Genomic DNA, 8,277 nt, shown 5'->3' on the forward strand with positions numbered 1-8,277 from the left:
ACAGAGTGTGCCTTTACAACAGCCTTGGAGCCACCCAGCACCACCCTGGCCAGCACCGCAGGCCCTCCCAGACTCAAGGAGAGAGACACAAGGTCCTTATCTCGCAGAAGGCCTGTGAGGGGGCCGGCACTGTGCCCCAGCGGGGAAAGCTGCTGCCTGAGGCACCAGCATACCTTATGGGTGCCAGTTCGAGTCCCGGCTGCTCCACTTCCCATCCAACTCTCTGCTGCGGCCTGGGAAAGCAGAAGATGGTCCAAGCCCTTGGACCCCTGCACCCCCGTGGGAGACCTGGAAGAAGCTTTTGGCTCCTGGATTTGGATTGGCGCAGCTCCCACCATTGGGGCCAATTGGGGAGCAACCCAGCAAATGGAAGACCTCTCTCTCCCTCTGCCTCTGCCTCTCTGTAACTCTGCCTTTCAAAAAAAATAAAGTCATTAATTAAAAAAAGAAGAAGAAGGGTCTGTGAGACACGAGACTCACGGCCACCTTTGGAAAACGTGAACCCTCAACAAGGGGGAGGGAGACAGGAGGACTCCACAGCAGGGGGGCTGGGACCTCTGCGGGGGGAAATGCCCCCTGCTCCTGCGGGCACCAGCTATTGCTCTGATGACCCAGAGAACCCAGCGGGGTGAGTCCCCTCTGTAAAATGCACAAGGCATCGGAGCAGGTCTCAGGCCTGCAGGAGGTGGGGCACTCCCCAGCCCCCCTGGCTCAAAGGCTAATGCTCTGAGGCTCGGGGGTCTTGAAAATCCCTCTGTGGGCGGGAAAGAACGCGTCACACCGCGAAGGTGTTCTGAGAACTCTGGGGGAGGGAGGCCACTGCAGCCCCTGGAGGCGACTGGGAGGAAGCAGTGCGCCTGGCACCATTCCTTCCAGCCACAGGAGATGACGGGATACCCCGAGCAGGCCCCTGACAGCTCCGATGCAGGCACAGCCCGTGCGGAGGTGGCAGTGGGGGCAGGGGTGTCTGCATATGCCGAATCCTGTCCCGGCTCCCTCTTCATGTTCCCCACCCTAGACTCTGCCTGTTTCCCTCGTGCCACTGCTGACCACACAATTCGTGTTTCCAGAAGTGAGGAATCCACTGACAGTCAGTCCCTGGGACCCTGTTTTGGCTGTCACTGCTGTGGGGACCCCTGATGTCACACTCCCTGGATCTGCCTCACCTGCTCTGGCCAGGGAGGGCAAAGCCCTGTGGTCTGCAGCATGTGCCCTGCCTCTCAGAGCCACCCCCGGCAGCCACTAAGTCACCGCTTGGGACGCCGCCAACATCCCTTAGCAGAATGCCTGGGATCACGTCCCAGACTCTCTGCTTCCGACCTAGCTCACTGCTGATGCACCTGCGGAGGCAGTCGAGGCTGGCCCAAGGGCTGGGGTCCCTGCCACACCATGTGGGAGAGCCAGAAGCTCCTGGCTTCAGCCTGACACAGGCCTGGCTGGTGTGACCATTTGGGGAGTGATGGAAGATCTCTCCTACTCTTTGCTTTTCCTTCTCCATCTCTCTGTCTTTCCAAATAAGTAAATAAATAAATAGATTTTTTTAAAAAAGAACAAAACCTAGGACGTGAGGAAGTGGTGAGAGCTAAAGAGAAACACGACAGAGGAGAGAGTCTGGGAGTTTGTTGGTGGGGGTGGGCATTTTAAATGAGGGAGGGGCTTCCCTGGCAATAAGACATCAGAATAGAGGCCAAAGAAGGGAGGGGATGCGTTCTGCAAGTATCTGGGGGAGGGAGGAGCATCCCTAGCCGGGGGGGGGGGGGGGGGGGGGGGGGGGGGGTGTGCAAAAGCCCTAAGGCAGGGAAGTTCCTGCATTTGGGAGGAGCACCCAGGAGGAAGGTGTGGCTGTGAGCAAGGGGGGCAGGGGTCAGACGGTACAGGCCTTGTGGGCCATGTGGGGGGAGGGGACCTTGGCTTCCACTCCAAGTAGAAGAAGGGGAGAAAGGCAAACCAACAGAGCCCATACGTCCCTGTTCTCTGGGCCCGTGGCACACTCCATGAGTGGAGACCTTTTCCTGGTGATCCCAGGCTGATCCTCAGGGTGCTCCTCAACCCAGACCTGCAAGCCAGCACTCCTGAGCGGGGCTGGAAGCCCGGGGAGCCTGGGACACAGCCGGGTCCACAGGGGCGGATACCATCACTGTCTGCCCTGGCCGCCAGCATTCCCACTTCACAGATGAGGAAAACCCAGAGACTCACTTCCAGGCCAGAAGCTCACAGCCAGCGGTCACTGGCTCCCCATGGGCGACGCCCCCTCCTCGCTGTGCTCAGGCCTCACATGCCACACCTGGGCCTGCTGGCCTCACCTGCGCTCTGCATTCCACCAGGCCGGTGGAGATAGGTGTGGGCAGAAGGCCCTTGCAGGCTGAGCACCCCACCTGCCAACCCCCGGGTGCCCATGCCAGGAGCCAGCAGTGCTGGGGGCTGGCCCTGCCCAGCCAGCGCCGTGTCAGTCTCTCGTCTCCTCTGACTCCCTGAGATGTTCAGGGCCAAGGGTGACTTCTTAGTACAGGGAGCACTCTGCAGCCCCCATGCACAGGGACCGTGCCAGGCTCCAGGAGGCGGGGCTGGCCCAGGCCTCTCTCACCTCTGGAGCACCCTCCAGGAGACAGAGTCACCGTCAGTGCATCTGTCTGCCCCCGGGCCCTGAAGGTTTCCTGACTCTGACCTAGGAGGCCAAAGCCAGGCAGGCTGAACTCCAAGCCCGCTCTGCCGCTTGCCTGCCAGAGGACCTGGGCCAGTCGCCTTGCCTCTCTGGGCCTCTTTCCAGGTAAAAACAGGGAGTCGGGTGGCAGAGCAGCAGCGGGAAGCCCTGGGCACAGGGGGTGCTCGAGAAGCCACCTGTGGCTGCTCCAACAGTCACCCCTCGGCCCTCAAGGTGCGGGGTCCCTCTGCTCCCAGTCAGTCTGCAGAGCCGGGGCAGCCAACTGGCTCGCAGTGGTCCTCGGGGGTGGGGCACAGGGCTGGGAATAAATGGAAACAGGGAGCCATGTGCCAGCCCCAGTCGACCTTGTGCCGTGTGACCCTGGGCAGGTGCACAGCCTTTCCTGGACCTCCACGAACCTTGCGCACACAGGATGCGCACAGTACCCTCCCGCCTCCGCAGACCTGCACCTGGACTTGGGTTTTCTTTGGGGGTTTTGGTTCCCACCATGGGCCTGGGTGCTCAGTGAGGCCTTGATGTCACATTCAGAGGATCCTTGGGACCCCAGGGCCTCCCAGCTCCTCGGAGGAGAGCTTGCTTTCCGAGGAGGGGGAAACTGAGTCTTTTGGTTGTTGATTTTTAAATTTTTTTTTTATTTGAAAGGCAGAGAGACAGAAGAACAGACAAAGAGAGATCTCTCATCCATTGGTTCACATCCCAAAAAGTCCTCAACAGCCAGGGCTGGGCCAGGACAAAGTCAGGAGTGGGAATTCAGTCCAGGTTTCTCATGTGGGTCGCAGGGACCCAAATACTCAAGCCATCACCTGCTGCCTCCCAGGGTACGCATGAGCTGGAAACCAGAATTGGGAGCCAGAGCTGGGACTTGAACCCAGGAACCCAGGCACCCGACAGGGAATGCAGGCCTCCCAAGTGGTGGCTGGTGGTTTACCCGCTGTGCCCAATGCCTGCCCAGGAGCTGGGGCTCCCTGGTGTTTCGTTCCTACCCCGCAAGCTCGCCACCCCTACCCTCCCAGTGGCAGATCTTGCTGGTGAGGTGACTTAATGCAGGCCACTCCCCCTTCCCTCCTGCCAGGCCTGGAGAGCTCCAGCCCCCAGGGAAGCGGTCTGTGACCTAGGCTCGGTTAGCACCCACGGGACTCAGCAGAAATCCAGGCAGGCCCGTCAGCCCCAGCTCGCCGCACCCAGCCAAGGACTCTGGCAAGTGACCAGCGCCCCTGAGCCTTTGTTTTGCCGCTGCTCATTGGGGACTCAGCACTGTGAATGCAGCGCCTGGCACAGCCCTAGGAGCTGCACTCACCTGTGGGACAGACCTGCCCTCTGCGAACGACCAGGTGGACTAGGGCTCAGGTGTCACCGGCTCTGCCGCTTGCTCGAACTCTGCCAAGGAACAACGCGCAAAGCAGACCTCAAAGCCAGGCTGTGGCTTCGCTGTGCTCCTCTGGAGCAGCCGGGCCGCGCACGTGCTGTGTTCTTCCCCGTTTGGAACATGCTGGCCTGAGCAGTAGCATCAGTAGCAGAGGAGCTAACGCAGGGACTCTGGGACCAGACGGTCCAGGTTCAAATCCCCCATCTGCGGCCTCACTGCTGTGTGCCCCCTTAACTTCACCCCATACAGCACAAGGGCAGCCCCGGGACAAAAAGCGCCTAGAAGTGGCCCAGGGAGAGGGTGGTGCACGGCGAGGTGAGGTGACTTCCTGGCCCAGTCCATGGCCCGCCCCACCCTGGGAGACGTGCTGCTACCTGCCAGCTCCCGGGCAAGCCCAGGGAAGCACTGCCTTCATCGCCAGCTCCAGGCTGGTAAACAGGCAATTAGGCTTCCCGCCGTGGTCCTGCTACCTGCAGCAGTGCTCTGGCCCTGAGCCCTCCTCCTACCAACTTCCCCCACAATCGGACTCCAAAGTCCCAGGTTCCAAGCTCAACTCTCCCCCGATGTGTGCCTCAGTTTCCTCATCCGTGAAATGGGCAATGGTCCCTACCTTTCAATCACGAAGTTAGCTCGAGAGCTGTCAGTCTTCCCCTGTAACCTGCGGTGAGAAATGCAGCCACTACTGTCACATATGCTGTCACGTGTGTTAGTGTCCTGTGGCCCCACACTGGGACCAGGCACCCACCCTGGCCACTCATCCAAATGCTATGGCCACTCACCCAATTGCTCTTCCCACTCTTTGCTGCTCCCTGAGCCTCCCATAGTCTGGCCACCAAGGGTAAGGGTCAATCAGAACCAGGCTACCCATGTGGCCTTGGGAGGGTCACTCAACTCCCCGCGCCTCTGCATCTGCATCTGCAAAACGGGAGCTGTCACAGCCCCTTGCTCATGAGGCTCTTGGGGTTAACCCCCACCCCCACCCCGTGCATGGCGAGCCTCCCGTGTCGTGTCCGCCGCTGCCACTGTCTGTGCCAAAACCCATGTCTGCAGGGCAACTGCTGGTACCGCGCTTGATCTTGGTGTGGACGGAAAAAATTCGCCTCATTCTGAGCACGGCCACCTTGGCAGAGTCCCCGAGCACCTCCCCCCAACCTGCCCATGGCCGTGGAGCCCGATCTTCTGATGCCTGCTGCCTGCCTCCTCCTCTCTCCAAGCCTCCAATGGCCTCTCCTGCCCGCTCCCCGTGCTGCCCTGGCCGGTGTCTCCGCCAGACATCCTGACGCAGGCTCCCCACAGGTGGCTCCTGCTTTCCGGCTAAGCTGCAGCCAAGCGCCTCTCGAGCCAGCTCCACGGCGGTGGCACCTGCCGAAAATTCTTAGACTGGGACTCACCGCCCTCCAGGACAGAGCTGTGGCCCGGATCTTGGCTGCGTTGCCTTTCCTCTGACACTCAGTATCCCTATCTGGAAAATGGGATCCCGTGGGGGTGGAGGAAGATGATCCTTTACTGAGCAGCTTCCAGGCCCAGGCCTCTCCTTGCGTCCCAATCCCACTGTGACATCGCCAGACCCCGTGGACCTGATGGGCAAGCAAGGAGTCTGCGCCCAGTACCTCCTGTGTCCTCATTCACCCATGATGCGGAACAGCACCCGGGAGGCGGGGGTGGGGGGGCTAAGGCGGCGGAAGGTGAAGTGACCGTGCCCAGGTCGCACACCAGGCTGGGATGAGCTCTCCAACCAGGTCCGTTCCAGATAGGAAAGCGAGGTCCACAGAGGGACAGCCCCTCGTCCAAGTCCACGCAGCCAGGACACGGCGGCGCAGAACGAAGGTGCTCGGGAAATGTTGTGTGAATTCGGAGTCCAGGTGGATTTCAGACAAGAGGGTGCAGTCCACAGCTGACGCTGCCCTTGTGTTCTCCTTCCCCCACCAGGGGGCTCTGCACAGGGGAGGCCTGGCCGATCAGAGCTGTTCTAGCTGCTGCCTGCAGCAGCGCCAGTGGCGACAGTGGGGAGGGGCCAGGCCTGTCTGGGGACTGGGCATCCCTCTGTCCCCTATCTATCCCGTTTCCTCCTTACCTCTGTTCTCTCCACTTCTGTCCCTGCATCTGACTCTCTTTCCCTCTTGCACCTCAACTCAGGCCGGGCAGACTCACCGCTGGCTCTTTGCCACCCAGACATCCGGGCATCCTGAGGCGAAATATCCATGCAAACACCTCAGAGACCACCTCGTCCACCCCTTGGGCCACAGAGGCCAAAGGAGCCCCCAAGGCCTGGCCAGGACCAATCAGCTAGTAAGAGAGAAGAGAGGCCGGCGCTGTGGTGTAGTAGACTAAGCTTCTGCCTGTGGCACCGGCATCCCATATAAGCACAGGTTCATGTCCCGGCTGCTCCTCTTCTGATCCAGCTCTCTGCTGTGGCCTGGGAAAGCAGTGGAGGATGGCCCAAGTGCGTATGTCCCTGCACCCGCATGGGAGACCCAGAAGCAACTCCTGGCTCCTGGCTTTGGATCTGCTCAGGTGCAGGTGTTGTGGCCATTTGGGATGGAAGACCTTTCTCTGTGTCTCCCTCGGTCTGTAACTCTACTTCTCAAATAAATAAACAAAATCTTGAGAGAGAGAGAGAGAGAGAGAGAGAGAAGGAATGCCTCCCAGGCACTGTGGAACAGCAGGTTAACCTGCTGCTTGGGACACCCACATCCCATGTCTGAGTGCCGGTTTGAGTCCCTGCTGCTCTGCTTCTGATCCAGTTCCCTGCTAACATGTCTGAGAAGCAGCTAATGAGTCTGGTCTCATGTGTCTGGGCTCCTGCCACCCACCTGGGAGACCCTGGCTTTCTCAGGGGTTTGGGGACAGCGCCACCAGATGGAAGATGGTTCTCTCTCTCTCTGTCTCTCTCTCTGCCTGTCAATAGATTAAAAAAAATAAACAAACTTTTTTTTTAAAGAAAAAGAAACAATTCTAGCCACAGAATTTGATAAGCAGTGAGGTATCCTCAAGGCGCCTGGCGTCTAGAGTTCCTCGGCCCCCTCCCCGGCCCCGCTCCCACAGCCACGAGATCCCTGGCCCAGCAGCCAGACGCAAGGCTTGGGGGAGGAGTCCATTGCCAAGGACCTCTGGCTCTGCTTTGCAGGGAAGAAAGCCGTGGGGAGTGTGGGACAGCCAGGGAGAAGGGGTCAGCGAGGGAGATGCTACAAGTGTGTCTCAGTTTCCCTATCTGAGTCTCTACTTCCAGGATCCCAGCAGCACTGAGAGGGCTGTGGTCAGGCCCTCATGATGGGATTTCTCCAGGCCCAGGACCCTCTCTGGCCTGTGTGAGGCCGGGAGTTCAGGTGGCAGACTGGGATCAAGTTTGTCCTGGCTCCCTCACCATGTAGCCTGGGGAAGCCAAACCCCTCCCGGGCAGGGCTCTGGTGACCAACAGGTAGCAAGTGCCCAGCATCCATCTCCCTGTAGCTCACCTTCCTCACCTACGAAATGGGGGTGAGAGCATCGGTTTGTAAAGCTTGAAGGAAACATGAATTAATCCATGGAACCCTCCCAGGATCCCCGAAGATAATCAAAATCTGCAGAGGCCAGAGCCTCTTCTAGAAAGCGTGTGGGATTTGCAGAATCTGCACACCCCTCCCGTGTACTTTACACCACTGGTGGATGATTTAGAACACCTTACGCTGCAGAGGGAGTTGCTACACTGTATCGTTTACAGAAGGAGGGAAAGGTCTGCTCCTGTCTGTGCAGTGCAATTTTGTTTCAGATTCTGGGAGAGCGCCCAGGGCCGCTCTCTAGGTGCCTGGAACGGTGCCTGGTACGCAGTGGGGGCAATGTGTCTGTGCATCTCCCGCCACCCCCTTCCCCACCAGTGTGGCTGCTGTTACTGGTCCCTTCCAACAAGCCACAAGATGAGAGAGCCCCCAGCCTGTCACTTCTGGAATCAGGAGCTCCTGACTCTACAGGGCCTAGCCCTAAGGAAGAACCTACCCCTCGCCACCACCAGGAGCTGATGCTGTGGCCTTGCTAACAACCCCACCTGGGAGGCCCCGACTCTCACCCCACCACCCCTGGTGACCATAGTCAAGTCCCCGATTCTCACTGTGCCTCAGTTTCTACATCAAGAAAATGATTTCACCCCAAAGCGCCTTCCAGCTCTGACATGATGTGAATCTGGGAAACTGTGGCAAAAAGCTTGGTGCACCTATTTCCCTGTGACATCTGGGAGCATGAAGGAAGGGGGGATTCCGGCTGGAAGCAGCCTGTC

Source organism: Oryctolagus cuniculus, chromosome 10 (genome assembly GCF_964237555.1).
Source record: "Oryctolagus cuniculus chromosome 10, mOryCun1.1, whole genome shotgun sequence".
NCBI classification, from domain to species: Eukaryota; Metazoa; Chordata; class Mammalia; order Lagomorpha; family Leporidae; genus Oryctolagus; species Oryctolagus cuniculus.